The sequence below is a fragment of the Mus musculus genome, chromosome 3, assembly GCF_000001635.26.
Source record: "Mus musculus strain C57BL/6J chromosome 3, GRCm38.p6 C57BL/6J".
Classification (NCBI taxonomy): domain Eukaryota; kingdom Metazoa; phylum Chordata; class Mammalia; order Rodentia; family Muridae; genus Mus; species Mus musculus.
In genome coordinates, this window is record NC_000069.6 from 136,939,420 (window position 1) to 136,957,530 (window position 18,111).

Sequence of the window (18,111 nt, forward strand, 5' to 3'; positions counted from 1 at the left end):
TAGGTTAGGTAGGGAGACTTGCAGGATAACCTGAGCTGTGTGGAGTGGTATTTGGGACCGCCTGCATTATGGGGAGAGAGAACTGGGTCAGCCTGAGCTACAGGGAGAAAAGCAGTGGACAGCCCAGGCTACCCCTTCCACATTTTCCTCTGTGTATCCCAAACCATCTTACTTTTTCTGGGCAAACCTAGCTGGAAAGAGTTTCCTATAGATTAGCAAAGTGGTGGTGGTGGAATTGAGCTTATAACCTGAGATCTCAAAAAAGGTTGATTTAACTTCCAGTCCAAAGGCATTCTTTTTAGGTTACACAGACTGAGCATCCCTTGTCCAGAATTCTTAGAACCAGAAATGTTTCCAATTTGGGGGATTTTTGACATTTTATAATAAGATTGATTAGACTTAACATTGAGATCCCCTATCAGAAATACCCCAAAATCCAAGATGTTTGGAGTTACCTTACAAAGTCTAAGGATTCAGACTTCTGGCTTAGAGGTGTTCAACTTATGTTTTCAAACAAAATTTCTAATACCAAATACTAAGGATGGCTAGGTTTGTTCTCAGAAACTCCACAGTGGCTGTAAGAATTAGTCTTGCTTCTTCAAGGTGACATACAAGGTTACTCACCTTGTGATTCTCAGCAGTCAGCTGACTTTCCAGTCTCATGCCTACTTGACTTCAGCCATGTTTGACTGGACCTAGTGCTTGGGTAGCCATAGGCTGCTTAGGTCTCTTATTCACTCATGCATTCTCTGAAAATACCAGATTCATCTTTAGATTGGGGTGAAACACAGTCCTTCCTGGGAAGAGAGATGTGTCCTATATGTCCTGTGTTTTCAACATTTACTTCTCTCACACACAACACAATGGGGAGAATAGCTGCTTCTCTTCGAAGTTTTGGAGGGAAACATGAGAGACTTGGTGTCTTTTGGAGGAAGAAAAAGGCAAGCAGGAATACAGATTTTTCTCCACGTGCACTCACAATGTGGGACTCTCTATGACTCCACGCAGCAAATGTTCAAAGAAGAATGGATTGGAGCTTTGCCATTGAAGGATCCAAGTCCTTGTACAAATTCCCTAGAGCCGGAAGTTAAGGTGTAATTTTCTTTTATTCTACCGGTCTCATCACGACTACTGCGTTCACCATTACAACTTGTTTTATCAGAGTTTGGTTTTGATTTTAATGCTTTTTGGGGGGTCAGCAAGATAACTCAGTAAGTAAACGCACTTGCAATCAAGCCTGACGGTCTCAACCCCCAGAACTCACGTAGTGGGAGAGAACTGACTCCAGCAAATTTTCCTCTGACCTTCACGTGCATGAAATGGCTGGTGCATGTGTGCAGAGACACACATATAAGCTAATGTTAAAATAATACTTATTGACTGTATATTGAGCACAGCCTACCTTAAAGAACCATAGAATGACATTGAAGTTTTAGCATGAGAGAACTAATCCTTTGGGTTCCAGGAAGCACTTCCTTTGTAGTCTTTTGCTAAAAGATAACACATTGGGAAAGGAAACCACAAGCTCTTTGCCAGCTTCAAACACCCTAGTGAGAAATAGTTAATCACAGTTCTGACAGGTCCTTTGGAAGGATGATAAATACAGGTCTGTTTATAGAGAAGAGACTGTTGGGGCATGGGACAGTGGGATGGGTGCTGGAACTCAGAGAGAGGGCTGATGGGGTATACTGATTCTACAGCTCTCAGTGCTAGGTGGAAACTCATTAGAACAACGAAATTCAATACCCAGGCTGCTCTGTCACCATGTTTGAACGGAAGTATGAGTCAGCATCTGTGCATACGTGCTGGCTTGTAGGAGATGAACCACACTGGTATAGATATGAGTCTGCCCTACTCTCCTACTTGCCACAGGGCTGTGAGACCTTTTCTGAGCTTCATAAAATCCTATTCCAGTCTTGGCCAAATGACTGATGAATTTTTAAGCTCTCTGCCTGAATTAAAAGAAACGATGTAAATGAAGAAATTGGCAGGGTATAAAACAGGAAATGCTCATTGTAGTCAGCAGCCTGCCAAGTTACACGAAGGCTTACTTATTCTGTGACTGAAACTCCTGTGTGTGTGAGGTGGCGTCGCCTGAGAGTGTTTGTGTGATCAGAAAAACCTAGTGAGAGGAATGGTACTCATCTCCAGCCTTCCTACAAGGATTAGTTGGGGAGAGAGGGCAAACTGGGAAGCAGTGAGAGAAGATGTAAGAGCAAAGAAGCAAGTCAACCATTGTGGAACCACTTGGCTTAAAGCATGGGAGGAATGATTGTGAAAGATGCAACCGGATACAGCTTGATGAGTAGTTTGCATCTGGAAGCCTTCCGTGCATAAAACCACATACCTGGTAGACTATATGTAAAGCACAGAGGCACTGCTGTTATTAGGACCGTGTAGCTTCAGGATTAACTTGGTGGATGGACAGTATCATCAAGGACATGGGTTGTCCCCATCCTTCTCAGGATGTTGGCATCTGTCCTCAGCTGCAGAGAACTATCCATAAGCACCTGGCATTGCTAGCTCACACAACACTGTCTGGCTAGTGGAAAATAACAGCAAAAATAACCTATAAATACAGCAAAGCCCAATTTATTGCTCATTGCAGCAATGTAACCACTACCTCAGCAGGGTCACAGTAAATCCAGATGGGTGGAAGGCAGAAGCAAAATATTTATGATGTTTTGTTTAGTTGAGGTTGGTCTTTCCACGTAGGAGTCTAATAAAAATCAGACCAAGTTTGTGGCTCTGTGGGTTAAAATTGGTACACACAGCAAAGGAGGCATTTACTAAGAGAGTTTTGAGGAGAGCAGTAAACATCTAGACAAGGATGAGACTTTGTTTCCTCCTCAAACTCACTAAGCTATTTTTATGACAACTAAAGCTGTGTGTGTGTGTGTCTGTGTGTGTGTGTCTGTGTGTGTGTGTCTGTGTGTGTGTGTCTGTGTGTGTGTGTGTGTCTGTGTGTGTGTCTGTGTGTGTGTCTGTGTGTGTGTCTGTGTGTGTGTGTCTGTGTGTGTGTGTGTGTCTGTATGTGTGTGTGTGTCTGTGTGTGTGTGTGTGTGTGTGTGTCTGTGTGTGTGTGTGTGTCTGTGTGTGTGTGTGTGTGTGTGTGTGTGTGTGTGTGTGTGTCTGTTTGTGTGTGTCTGTGTGTGTGTGTATCTGTGTGTGTGTATGTGGCTGTGTGGCTGAGTCATATTAAATGTATGGGTTGTGAGACTCGATGCAGCTAAACAGTCAGTTCTTCTCAAATGAGTTTATACATTTAATATCCTTGCACCAGAACACCCAGCAGGAGTTATGTATGGGCATTCACAAGCTGATTCTACAATCCATAGCAAGAGAATCTAAACTGTGGACTGGTAATATGGCCTAATGGTAGCATACAGAAGGCTCTGTTCAATATCCAGTACCACCAAAGATAAATAAAATGCATTTTATATCTGTGCTATTGAGTAGCTTTTTGCTTACAGGACCAACTCAGACAGCAGCAGAGAGACCACACACTTGCCTACAAATGGTCGACCAGGGAACATATCAAAATAGTTTGGTGGAGCAAGAAATAACTTTCAAAGAATTCATTACAACAACTGGTGATCCACTGACAACAGAAGAGACAGCTTGGCTCTCTATCTGGTAACTCTCTCCAAAATGAAAAATCAAATGGATTGGACATTTCATTTTTAAACATAAAATATAAAAACAAGGAGATTGCTAGAAAACAACAACAACAACAACAACAACAAAACCTGAAATAATGTTTGTGGCCTTGACTAGGCACAGAGTTTGACATAAAATCAAAAGCCAGAACTGAAAATTACAAATTAACAGGATTTTATTAAAAGTATGTTTCCTCTTGCTTCATAGAGTGCTGTAGTCTGGAAGAAAACTGGTGGCAGATTGTACCTCTATCAGAGAACTTGGAGCGCAAATCTTCCTAAACTCAATAACAAACAAAATTTAAATGCATAAGAGATTTGGGGGCGTGGGGGACAGCAAATAAGATATGCACAAAAATAAATGTCCACATTAAAAGCTGTTCAATATCATGGTGACTGGAAAAACAGAAAGCAATGGAGATTGTTGTGGTCTGAATATAAAATGTCCCATACAAGGTCTTGTGCTTGGACACTTGGTCTCCAGTTGGTAGCAAGGTTATAGAACATTTTGGAAATGGAGTCTTGCTGGAGGATGTGTATCACTGGGTGAGATGGGACTTGAGGTTTTTTAGCCTGGATCCACTTCCCTCCTTCCCTCCTTCCCTCCTTTCCTCCCTCCCTCCTTCCCTCCTTCCCTCCTTTCCTCCCTCCCTCCCTCTTCTTCTCTCTCCCTCCCTTCCTCTTTCCTTTCTTTTCTCCCTCCTTCCCTCCTTCCCTCTCTTCCTTATGTAGGCAAATGACATATGACCTCTGCTTCCTGATTGAGAAGTTGGCCCATGTTCCTGTTGTCATACCTTCCTTGTAATGACCAACAGTTTTCCCTCTGGAACTATAAGCCAAAAGAACCCCTCTCTCACCTAAGTTCCTTTCTGTCAAGGCATTCTGTCTCAGCAACAGAAATGTGGCCCATACAATGCTGCAGCACGACGGTCCTGTGTAAATAGAAGAAAAACAGCATAGCGCACACACACACAAATACACATAAAAACTCCACATAACATCAGAGGCTCTTCAGCACACATTTGATGCGATCTTCACCATAGTCTCGGTAGGAAAACACTCTAGAATACAATTAAATAGTTTCAGATAAAAACAACCACACCAGCAAGAACTGCAACCCCTACATAGTTACGTCAGAGAAATGAACACTTGTGTTCGTGCAGAAAACTTATACTAAGGAAAGTGTGTCCATTCAGCCTACAAATACAAACAGACGAAACTGCTTGCTGAGGTTGAATTGTGTACCCCTGGGAGACACCTCACTATATCCACCCCCTACAATATCGGAATGTGCTCCTTTTGGAAATGGTGAATGTGGATCTAGGTGAGTTGTAAGATAGCCCTCTAGGCCAGTCTATCAGTTTATAAAAGAACAGCTGCATGCAGACAGGCCTGGAGAAGGCCATGTGACTGTGGAAGCAGACACTCCGCTTATGCACTTGTAAGTTCAGGGTTAGTGTTTTCTGACAAGCTGCAAGAAGCTATGAAGAAACTAGAAAGGGTTCGCCCAGAGACTGCACAGAGCTTAGGCCTGAGTGCCAGTTTCTTCATTTCGGATTACAACCTCCAGACCCGTGCGACAGGAAAGCTCCCTTGTTGCTTTTTAGATTACTTTTTCATGTCCAGTTGTTTGCCTGAAAGTATGACTGTGTGCCCTGTGCACACCTGATGCTTGTGAGAGCAGAAATGGGTGTCATGTACCCTGGAATTGGAGTTACCGATGGCTGAGAGCTGCTATGTGGGTGCTGGGAATCAATCAAACACAAATCCACTGAAGAGCATCCAGTGTTCTTAACCACTGAACCCCCACATTGTGTTGTTTGAAGCCATCAAATTTGTGGGATGTTTTTATCACAGTGCTTGAAGGCCAATGTTATTGATAAGTGCAAAGACATAATGAGTGAGATCAGAGCAGGAAGTGTTAAAAATGTGCCAAATCTGAGGGAATTTTTTTTGGGGGGGGGTTGGGGTTTTTAGGTTTTTGGGCTTTTGGAGACAGGGTTTCTCTGTGTAGTCCTGGATGTCCTGGAACTCACTCTGTAGACCAGGCTGGCCTCGAACTCAGAAATCTGCCTGCCTCTGCCTCCCAAGTGCTGGGATTAAAGAAGTGCACCACCACCACCACCTGGCCTGAGGGATTTGATACACAAACTATTGATAGTTTAGTATTCTATGATGTTATCTAGGCTGACAAGAGGCAAGGACTATCCTGGATATGTGACAAAGGATTTTAGGACTCACAGTACCTCAGCCAACCATTTTCTAATCTGTTCCTCCAGGCCCTGATCTGAGGACACCATGCAATGTCACACCCAGATAAACACATGTATACACAGTGGCCTTTGGTCCATATAGACACCACCACCTTAAAAATTGGCCCTGAGCAATCCTTTTAAGCTGTACCTGAGAAGGAGAGCATTCCCATGTTATCTGCCAGGAAGTAAATCTGTCTCCAGCAGCCGAGTAAGAAGCCACCTCTATCTCAGCAAAAAGCCTTGAAACTCCCACAGCAAACAAACAGCCTTGAAAGGAGTCTACAGCAAGAGCTGTCACAGAACACAGTAGCCCCAGCCCCAGAAGTTCCCATACTAAAATGATCTAATTTATTCTGTTTTTATGGCCTTCGGCAAAAGACCAAGATTTTGTGACAGGCAGCAGAGATCATTGCTTCAATGGGGTTAGAAGGGTTGGGGGCGGGGGGAGGTGACAGGCAGCAGGGACATGACAGAGCCATTTTTTATTCCTGAGTGTGAGCCAAAGAAAACTGCCACTTCGATGGGATGCTGCCATAACACAGGCCTGGCTCTCTTGCAACGTGCTGTACACACTAGGCTGAACTCAGACTCACCAACCACCAGCATCCAAATGTTGGAACTAGAACTGTTGGACCGTTGGAGCAAATTGTTCTTCTATAGGAACCTATAAGCATGTTAAGATTCATAACGGAAGAGCTGAGGCCGTCGCTCACTTAGTCCAGTTGGACACTGCCTAGCATGCTTGAAGCCTCGGGTGTGATCATAAGCATCACATATGAAAACGGGCTTTGTGACACACAGCTGTTATCCTGGGACTCAGGATGTGGAGGCAGGAGAATCAGTTATACTCAGCTATACACCAGCTTTGGCTAGAGAGCCCGTCTCCATAAAGTCAGACGGAACTGTGAAAGAAATCTTTGCTGAAACTAAAACATAAGAAAAGAAAAGAAAAGAACAGAAAAGAAAAGAAAAGAAAAGAAAAGGAAAAAGAAAGAAAGAAAGAAAGAAAGAAAGAAAGAAAGAAAGAAAGAAAGAAAGAAAGAAAGAAAGAAAGAAAGACAAACCTGGAAGGCCTCAAATCACTGCTTGTCCTTCCGTGTGGAGTCCCCTTTTTCTGCAATGCTCCTCTGTTTAAGGGCCAGGTGACCAGAGGCGGTTTGGTCTGAACAGTTTACACAAGCCTAGGAAAGTTCATGTATACAAGTCTACAGGAAACACACACAATAAAGTCTTTGAGAATTAGAAGACAAACATTAGATTTTGAATGTCTCATCCTGACATTTGCTCGGTTTCAGAGGAGTTTGTCTCGGGGGAGGGGGGAGGTGAGGGGGGAACCAGTTCACCAGTTGTGCCAGCCTTCAATTACTTTCAAGAAACCAATTATATGATCTATTTCTTTAAAAGATAAAGTTTTGACCTGACCTCCTTGGCTGAATCAGAAGAGCAGCATTCCTGCCAAGGCGTAGGTGTTTTTCATTTTGGAAATGAAATGAAATGCAGCATTACACCTGACCTCTTTCCCCCACCACAAATCAGGCCATCTGCCCTGAGTTTTAATTTATTTTCTTCTTTCTCCTAAGGAACATTGTCACTTTAAACTCTAAGCCTGTGTCCTAAGGCAAAACTGATGCATTGGGGAGCTAGCTTAGAAGGCGGTTAATTAATTCCATAACAAGTATTTTGACCTCCTATTAGCAAGGCTTTCTGCAAGGAATAGATATCATATGGAAACTATGGACTCAGGTCAATAAATACAGCAGTTGAGTGGGAGTCATTGTGGCTGCATTCACTCTAAGGCAGAAAGTCTATCATTTCATCTGTGACTTGTTGTGCACTGTACTGCTAGTTTTGTGTCAACTTGACACAGCTGGAGTTACCACAGAGAAAGGAGCTTCAGTTGAGGAAATGCCTCCATGAGATCCAGCTGTAAGGCATTTTCTCAATTTGTGATCAAGGTGGGAGGGCCCCTTGTGGGTGGGACCATCTCTGGGCTGGTAGTCTTGGGTTCTATACGAGAGCAGGCTGAGCAAGCCAGGAGAGGCAAGCCAGAAAGGAACATCCCTCCATGGCCTCTGCATCAGCTCCTGACCTGTTTGAGTTCCAGTCCTGACTTCCTTGGTAATGAACAGCAGTATGGAAGTGTAAGCCGAATAAACCCTTTCCTCCCCAACTTGCTTCTTGGTCATGATGTTTGTGCAGGAATAGAAACCCTGACTAAGACATGCACCAAATCAGCTACTCTCCTAAAGCTCTCAGTTCTTGAGGAAAGAGAAGAAACTTAATCACCCGACCATGCTTAAAGATGTCACCTGAAAATACAAAGTTCATTGTTATGCCAAGTCTCCTAATACTATTTTCCTCATGTTCATTATGGAAATCAGTTTAACTAGCTTGTGTCCATCTTTCTCTGAACCTTGCCATGCCCAGTCCCCAAAGATGAAAGACACACATGGCTAACACCTTGCTGCCTGTCACTCGCAGCCTGAGTTGTGTTATGTATCAGCCACATTGTTTTATTGTTTTATTTGTATCTCCAGACTTCTTGTTTTTGAATATCACAATGTTTTAGGGCTAAAGCTATTTGAGGCACAATTACAAACCCAATTTATATAGTAGAATTGTTTGGATGACCAGTTCTGCCCTAGCTCTGTTTTAATGGGGAGAAAAGTTACTATGACTCTATGCAGAGAAGTCATAAAGAATAGGACTCTGCATCTAAGACTTGACTTTCTAATGTCACTGCTTAGAGGAAGAGATATGAGCAAGCAAATGGTTCTTTGGCTGCTGAGAGAGTGATCTGTTTCTCATAAAAGGCCGAGCAAAATTCTAGTCAGAACACCCAGCTTTCTCCTAGTTAGAACACGTTCATTCGGAAGCTTGATGGTGAGATGTTGCAGGTTCTGAGCATTTGCCTTACTCTCTCTTCAGCATTTAGCAATGCTGGCACAGTTCCATCAAACTCCAACACAATCCTCCATGGACTTCCACCTTCTCCTGCCCTCACCTGTAGCCTGAGTCACAGATTTCGTGGGGCCCCAATGTCATTGCCTTGCTGCAATTTGCTCATGGTATTTATAAAGAGATTTTGTGACCCAGACCTTTCTCAGTAAATCATTGAACAACTATTTTGCAGAGATGTTTTTATTCCATTAATGATAAGGAGTCTTTGTTATTGAGCCACTGTCTAAAGTTCAACCTCTGCATTCTCTATCAAATATTTCCATGTCATTAAAAAAAAAAGGGGGGGGGAGCTGCTCGCGCTCCTGCGAACATGGTGAACATGCCTGAGACCCGCCAGACATTCTGCAAGAAATGTGGGAAGCACCAACCCCACAAGGTGACACAGTACAAGAAGGGCAGGATTCTTTGTATGCCCAGGGAAAGCGGCGCTATGACAGGAAAGAGAGTGGCTCTGGTGGGCAGACTAAGTCTATTTCCGAAAAAAGGCTAAAACTACAAAGAAGATTGTGCTGAGACTGGAGTGCGTTGAGCCCAACTGCAGATCTAAGAGGATGCTGGCTGTTAACAGATGCGAGCATTTTGAATTGGGAGGCGACAAGAAGAGAAAGGGCCAAGTGATCCAGTTCTAAGAAGATTTTGTTATGAAGACAATAAAATCTTGACCTTTCAAAAAACAACAAACAAACAAACAAACAAACAAAAACCCAAGGTTCCTTTTGTGCTTTAGTTTATTTAAAGAATACTTGGATGATTCTAACTATATGACCAACATGCAATGAATAAATGCATCAGACACAGAAACTCTTCTAGAAAGGGCATGTCCTTGTGAGGAAAGCTCTGGTGGTCCTTGGGGACCTGCTTATTAAAGATTAAATGAAGTGATAGGAGAGTACTGGGAAAGATTAATGTCATGCTGGAAATTAATAAGAAAACAAGGGATATGGTCCCCAAAAGACTCCAAAATAAACAACAATCACATTACAGAAAAGTCACACTGTTGTGGAGGTTTGGATATGCTTGGCCCAAGAAGTGACACTATTTGAAAGTGTGGCATTTTTAGAGTAGGTGTGGCCTTGTTGGAGGAAGTGTGTCACTGTGGACATGGTCTTTAAGACCCTCATCCTAGCTGCCTGGAAGCCAGTCTTCTCCTAGTGGCCTCAGATGAAGATGTAGAACTCTCAGCTCCTCTTGCACCGTGCCTGCCTGGATGCTGCTATGCTCCCACCGTGATGATAATGAACTGAACCTCTGAACCTGTAAACCTCTGAAGCTGGCCCCAATTAAATGTCCTTTTAAGAGTTGCTCATTGTGTGTTTTGACAGTAATGGAAACCTAACTAAGACACACTGTGTTGCTTAGATTTTTGTCAACTTGACACAAACTGAGGTCACCTGGGAAGAGAGAACCTCAGTTGAGAAATTGCTTCCATCGTATTGGCCTGTGAGTATATCTCTGGGGTATTTTCTCAATTAATGATGAACCTGAGTGGGCCAATCCCACTCTAAGAAATGAAACCCCTGAGTAGGTAGTCCTGGTTTAAATTAGAAACCAAGTTAGGTGAGCCAATAAACAGTGTTCATTACTGCCTCTGACCTTGCTTATGCCCATGCCATGACTTCCCTCAGTTATGGACTGTGATCGGGATATGTAAGCCAAATAAACCCTGCTGAGCCAGAGATGCTTTGAGTCATGGTATTTTATCACAGCAACAGAACCTGAATTATGCATACCCTAAGGTCAGAGACGAATACTAGTAGGTTCTGAGCATCTGTAAATCCAGATCATCAGCAGTGTCAGTGGTGAGGTGAATGTGTGAGGGAGGAACTTAGTCTGAGCATATGCACACGACCAATGACCAGCAGCAGCCAGAGAGGGACACAAGCCAATATTTTTGACCATGACCTTCTTCTCCTTCTGTGGTAGTATACTGATTACCTCACATTCCCTTCTAAGTCCACACATTATTGTAGTTTGAGTTTTGTTTATGTATAAACACCATGACTAAAAGCTACTAAAAGAAGGAAAGAGATTGTCTAGCTTACACTTCCAAGGTCACAGTCTATGGTTATGGGAAGTTGAGGCAGAAACTCAAGTAGGGGCTGAAGGAGAAATCACGGAGAAGTAGTACTTACTAGCTTGCTCATTGACTTGTTATCAACCATATACAGCCCAGGACCACCTACCTATGGATGTTGCTGCCCACAGTGGTCCTTCCTATATCAATTAGCAACCAAGAGAATGACTTGCCCACAGTCAGGCTGATCTAATCCAGGTAATTCTTTAGTTGGGGTTTGATCTTCCTAGTTGACTCTAAGTTTTTCCAAGTTGACAATACAAACTAACCAACAAACCAAAAAAGAAGAGGGAAGGAGGAAGAGAAACTGCAATGTTTTATCTCTGTGGAAGAAAACCACATATGATATTTAGATTCTTGTTAGGCAAAGAGTGATAGCTACTCGTAACCGGACAAGATGGGAAAATGAGAAGTTGAGAGAGACTATTTAAATCTGAGAGGCTAAATCTAAATTACCTGTTGATCTTTAACCCAATTATCACGTTCTCTATTATTGTATTGGGAAAGTTACATAAAAGCTAGCCTTTTTAGCTCGATTTAAAATAGGGAGACCTGAATCCTCTGCTTGATGAGACTTGAGAAAAGAAAGTACAATTTCTCTGATTCTCAAAATGAGCCTAAAGCAAATGGAATGGTCTGCCTACGTTAAACAAAATGAAATGGGCAGGGTAGAAAAATGATGCTTCCATTAGAGTTGAGTAAACCCAGGAAAGAGCATCAAAGATGCCGTGCTCTGGCATCCAGTAGCTCAGCTACAGACTTAGTGAACTTACAGAGCTACTTAATGAACCAGCAAATTAATTGCTCTAGCCAAAGTCTGTTCTTGAGACTATAGTGAAAATACATGGTATTATCACACTTTATGATTTTAAAGTGTGAAATGGAGAAACAAACAAACAAACAAAAAGTCTTTGCATGTGCTTACAAATATAATGAGCCAGCCACATGAACTCACAAACTGTACTCACTAAATATTCGGCCAGTGAGAATGGTAAGGAGGCAGTTGAAGGTGTATTAAAATTTTTTTCTAAGCATAATCTAGCTATTTTCTCAACTGTATTTTTCTCAGTTTAGATAACAGTTTCCTTAATTCAGAAAATCTATTTTACTCTTACTCTCCATGGCAATTAGTAGAAGTTGCTCACTGAGAAGTCATCTCCCCTCCAACTTCTACCTTACTCATTCTGTCTTCCTATCCTATTATTTTCCCCTCCTTTCATCATTTCTCTTCTCTCTCCTTCAACAGCCCTCATCCTATCTTCTATTGTTCCAATTTATGAACACAATAAGCAAACTGCCCAAGTAAAGAAAAAGTTGTTTTCATTCATTAACTGAATAACTCCTGAGATTCATACAAGACTCTAGAGTTGTTGCTGACCACTGTTGGCCATGTAGAAAATCATCGTCTCTCCCTGAAGGATGTGAAGCAGGCAGGAGCCATAGCAGAATGAGTAGTATATGGTTCTATCACAACAAGCCACTGAAGGACCCCAACATGAGAGAAATTTTCATAGTCCAAAGGTAAGGATGAGTCATTTCTCCATTGATACATGGAAAATCAATAGACCACATTCTTTAAAATATTCTAAATATAAGATGTTAAATTTGAATAGATACTCTAAAAATTTGTCACATTTTCCCCCAGATGTTAATTTTTTGAGGATTAGGATAGTCATTGTGAAATTAAGGAGAGTAAGAGATATCCATGTGATTGGGAGAATGCTGTGTGGTGTGTGCTATGAATAAAAAGGAGATTCTTTGTGACACATTCATTTCTTGCTTTGCCACTTTTTAAGCAAGAATTTCTTCGCTCAAGTCATAGGATAGTAACTGGAAAGAAACCTGTTTCTAAAAGCAGCACAGCACTTGCTTTCAGCATCCAGTAAAGAGTTAACCTTCAACAGAGTGGGTGTTCCCACATGAAAGGGTGAAAGGGTTTCAGATCCCCCAAAGCAGAGTCTCAGATGAGGTTCTCAGTGATGGCAATCTCTCTCAGAAAAAGGGAAGAGAAAGGGAAGGGAGTGAATGGGAGGAGAGAGTGGGAAAGAGAGGAGGGAGAGAAAGGACAGGGAGGAGAGAGAAGGGGAGAGGAGGGTGTCTGTAATAGACTTGAAAAGTGAGGACCACCCTCTTGAAGGCCACCAGGTGGAAAAACTCCTCAGCCTCAGCCTGACTGCTGAAGGCTCCTTGGGGGTTATATACTTTTCAGTGTTCTACCCTGAAAGACCCTTTGGTTGGCAAACTGAAAGGAAAATGATGCCTTGAATAAAGGAACTCCCAGAACTGTGCTCAAACAGAAAAGCTATGGCTGAGAGCACATGACCCAAGGCTTCCTCTACAAATTTACACTAGGACTGCCTTTCCTGATGCTAAATAGAAACAAGATTCAAATCTCCAAGTAAGGAAAAACATAACAGAATGCAAATTCTTCTGTTTGATTAATCTTGTAGGATTGCATTGAGGATAAGGTGTAGCCAACCCCCAGCCAATATGTCTGTTTGTTAGTTTGTTAGATTTTTTTTTTTCAACTTGAGAAATACTGTACATCAAATTCCAAATCAAATACTTGAATATGGAAGGATTTCTTTTCTTGCTGCCTTAGCCTTGAAGTCCTGCAGCCGTATGTTGATTGGAGAGGAGTTGACACTAGAATGGAGAAAATAGTCAAGAAGCTGCAGGCAGAAGCAAACAGATGGATTATGTAGGCTTCACCAAAGGAGCAAGCAGAAGTTATTTTTATCTCTGAATTGTGCTCTTATTTGTATTTGAATATGTGTTCTACCCATTACCAATGCAAGACAATGCTGTTTTCTCTGCATACTACTAACAAGCTTTCATGCTATGCCTGCAAGGATTTATCATTAAGTGTTTAAATGGTGATAGAAGTCTATGCTTCAGGGACCAAGTTCACAGAATTTAACAGAGCATTTATAAGTGCTTATGTGGTTAAAGTATTTCACAATAAAATTTTCTTTGTAATACTTCTTGAGAATGTAATATATTATTCTTCCAACTTTTGAAAAAGTTTAAATTTGTTTACATTAAATTTTAGCAAATATAGCACAATGTATGTCTTAGGGTTTCTATTGTGGAATAAGATGCCATAACCAAAAGCGATTCAGAAAGGGAAAGGGTTAATATGGTATAACAGCGTGTAGTCCATCATCCAGAGAAGTGACAGCAGGAATTTAAGGCAGGAGCTGATGTGGAGGCAATGTAGGAACGCTGCTTACTGGATTGCTCCTCGTGGTTTGATTAGCCTACTTTCTTAAAGGAACCAGGACCACTGCCAAGGGATGGCACTTCCCACAGTGAGCTGGGTCTACTGGCTTCAAACACTAATTAAGAAAATGCAGCACAGACTTAAACACAGCAAATATTGTGAAGGCATTCTTTCAATTGAGAGTCCCTTTCCCCAACTGCTACTACTAGCTTGTGTCAAGTTCACACAAAACTAGCCAGGACAGTAAATAACAACACAGGAAATCATGCAACCCAGGAAATCATGCAGGAATTCATGCAATTAATGTAAAGGGGTTAAAAATCTAATAAATGAGATTAAAAGCAGATCAATAAGCACCTTTAACTAAATTTTGCTTTCATAGTCTGCACTTTCCCTTAAAAATTATAGAAATGTATACATATAATATGAAAATAGTGGCATACATTATATGTGGCAGCCATTCTAGAAAATAAGTAAGTAATCTTTAAACTTTCTAAAATAAATATGACAGTGTATTGCTTCCTAATAAAACCCTTGTATTTTATTATGAGATATAAATTATAAATATTCAAAACTGCATTCTTGAATATTGCTAATCTTTCTATTATAATTACTACTATAAGGAGTGTTTCTGAACATATACCCAAGATCACCTGTGGGAAAACTTTATTGTGATTATTTCCTAGAATTGGGAGAGATAAAACACAGGCTATATGTCATTAAGACATAGTTGCTGGAGATTTGAGGTTTAATTACATGGAGTGATAGAAATTCATTTTTTTTCCTCTGGCTTAAAACAGCAACAAAAAGATAAATGCATAAAGCAACTAATATATTGGACATGAAGCAAAAACAAACCATGATCCCTGAGAGAAAGACTTTGCTAATTCTTATTGCCTTCAGGGACTATAGGCCACATACCCACCTCATGTGGAAGCTGCAGAGAACTGGAGCCCTGCAACTAGAACTGAGTCTCAAGAAGACCAGTGTGCTCCCCATTCATAGGACAGAGGCAAACAGGACAGCTCCAGAGAGCACTAAAGTATCCCACACAGGTAGACAATTACACTCTGTCCATATGAGAAAACTACATGAGGCTGGAAACGATTTCAGAAGTATGAGAAGACCAAGAGCAGGTACTCACACAGTGAGAAAACAGTTGCTTTTCCCAAGAGCCTACCAGAAGCTCCTGGTATGCACATATACTGGGTAAGCATGCAGATGGGTCAGACTTCAAAGACTGGCTCAAAACAGATCTTACTCAGTGTGAATGTAGCATATTTCAAGAGCCACACTGTAAAGAATAATGTCTCAAGGTGAATTAACTTAATCCTAAACAAAAGTGAAGAGCCCTTTTTGATCCCAGCAAGGTGGTATGCTGTGGGACCGTGAAAGACAGCCTGTTTTGGTTGAGTGAAGCTTGCACCGGAGACCCAGTAGAAAACTCTACAAGGGATGGAACAGCGAGCCACCTTCCCAGAGACAGGTGCCTGAAACCTCAGAGCCCCCAACTCCATAGTTCTGTGACTATCAGTCACTCAGATAAAGCCCCAAGTTCCAGGCATTCTAGCTAGACTCCACCCTCACAGTTACCTGACAATAGCCAGGTAAGCTCCTCCCCACAGTTACCTGGCAACAAGATAACCCAGCCCACTATAAAAGGGACTGCTTGGCCCCTCCTTGATCTCTTAAGCTCTTACCTGTCATTCTTATCTCTAGCTCTCCTTCTCCTCCTCCCTTCTCCCCTTCTCTCCACATGGCCATGGTCAGCCCCTCTCCTTCTTTTACCTTCTCTCTTTCTATCGTTCTACAATAAAGTTCTAAAACCACTGACTGTCTCTCTGCTCAAGGCCTGCCATACTTGAATGATGGAATAGACTTTCCCCTAAAGAGCTGAAAGGCCCTCCTGTGCTCCAGCCATGGATAGGACCAAAGACTCTTGCCCGTGTGGGAACCACCCAGCGCCCCCTCTTCCCCTGCCCACTCCTCCCTTCAGCCCCCAGGATGACTGAGCTGCCCCCGGGGGGTTTGTTCTCAGCTCTTCCACAGTGTCCAGCATCGTCCGTGATGTCCGAGACAGAACCTGTTACCTCTGGCCTCCATGAGGCCCAGAGACCTCAGACTGCTCCTTGTCTATGCCCCACTGGGTCCGTAGCTTCCCACAGCCAGACACCCACCCAGATCTCTGGAATGTCGTGTGTCAGGATACTCTGGTGGAGTCAGCTTGTGAGGCAGAAATGCCAAAAAGCTGCTCATGAGAAATGAATTTCTAGGACTCTCCTCCTGGATATTCTGGCGAAAGCCAACTCTCCAGTTTGGATCGGTTTGTCAGGCGAAAAGCCTGGAAGCTGTTTCACGAGGATAAGAGTCCAGGGAAATTTTCCTCCCAGAGTTATGGCATCTCTTTCCCTAACCCATTATATTCAAATTTCCACCACATTAATCTAGTGTATAGATTCACGTACACTCTATATAGTATTACCTTATAGTAAATGCCTTTTAAGACTGTATTCTAACATAGCTAAAGCCTTTTTCCAGTGTTCTTAGATTCCAGATAGCAGCAAGGAGCTTAACCTATTCAGTAACTAATTAGCCCCATCATAAAACAATATAAACATCTGTCATTTACTCAGCTGTCTGTAGATAGAGACTAAAAGTCTCACTGAGATAGAAATCTTTTACTACAGGCTACATTCTATGTCAAGTATAGTTGATATACTACCCTGATAAGGGGAAACTCTCCAGACAAGATAAGTTTTACTAGACCTAAAAATTTAGAGCTCTGTGATAGCGCATTACTCTTAAGGCCTGTCAAGAGTTAACAACCCCCTGATGCTTTTAACCTTAAAGTGTGAATTTCTTGCCTGACATTAGGCTGATCCTAGGCAGGGCTTGTTATCCCTAATGTAAACATTTAATTAGTCCCTGTAAATTCCTTTCTGCTGTAACTGGTGAATTTCAGTGTATCTTGTCTTTCTGTGATTTGTATCCTCTGAAAATTCGTTGTTATATAAGTCTGAAGCTCAACCAGAACAATACATTCAGATCCAACACCATTCTCCGTGTTCGACTGTCTGTCACTACATCTTATCTCTGCCCATCTACTCTAGAGACCCTTTCTTACGCAGGCACAAGGGACCAGAGGGCCTGTGGCAGTCGTGGGTTCTCTCTGACCCCCTTTATTCCCCTATGTCCGCTTGCCCTTCAGTACGCTACTGTAGTTCCAGATGCTCATAAGACCGACACTGAAGGATTGCTTGAGCCTGGGAGTTACAAGCAATACTGGAAAACATAGCAAAATTTTATCTACAAAGGAAAAAATAAGGATTATTTACAGACATATAAAAATATCCACAAACTAAATAAGTAAAAGTCACAATATCTGATGTCTAGGAACAAGTTTCCAAGCATAAAAGAAAAAACAAAAATATAAACCATAGAGAGGAAATCAGATGATCAACTAATAGAAACTCAGCCAGAACTCAAATAGATGTTAGAATCAACAGTTAGATAAGGAGGTACAGATATTTTTATAGCTACTTTCCATATAGAGTAAGATGAGCACATGGCATCTCTTAGAGGATCTGCCTTATGAAGTCTGTGTGCAAGATGTGTCTCATGCCTCATCCTGGTTATGCATCTGGCTCCAGAGGTTCAAACATGAAAGATCTCTATATAGACAAATTATATATAAACAGCCAGAGAGAACATAGGTATGTCCACGGATGATACAGATGTAATTTTGTTAGATTGTTTTAAAGATTTGACCAAAACTCTAGAAATAGAAACTACAATGTTGAAAAAGAAGAGAAAAAAAAAAGAGAGAGAAACACTGAATAGCATTAAGAGCAGATTGCATTATATTGTGGGGAAATTTTTATTTTCAATTGATAACAAAAACTGTGCAAAACAAAATGTCTTGTAAAGGTAACTAGAAAA

The 18,111-nt window shown here is 41.8% G+C and overlaps 1 long non-coding RNA gene and 1 pseudogene across 4 annotated transcripts; one reads left to right on the forward strand and one right to left on the reverse strand.

Annotated features, from left to right (window-relative positions):
* Positions 1-3,823: 3,823 nt before the first annotated feature.
* 1700006H20Rik lies at positions 3,824-15,729 on the reverse strand. Of its 4 annotated transcripts, none has more exons than XR_376118.4 (4): positions 15,317-15,729; positions 13,516-13,595; positions 4,517-4,591; positions 3,824-3,937 (listed from the first exon to the last, which is right to left on the reverse strand). It is a non-coding gene; the product is annotated as an RIKEN cDNA 1700006H20 gene (long non-coding RNA). The 4 variants fall into 4 exon arrangements; XR_376115.4 differs by having other exon boundaries at positions 13,516-13,621; positions 15,317-15,668; XR_376116.4 differs by having other exon boundaries at positions 15,098-15,615.
* Gm9409 lies at positions 9,171-9,545 on the forward strand (annotated as a pseudogene).
* Positions 15,730-18,111: the final 2,382 nt, after the last annotated feature.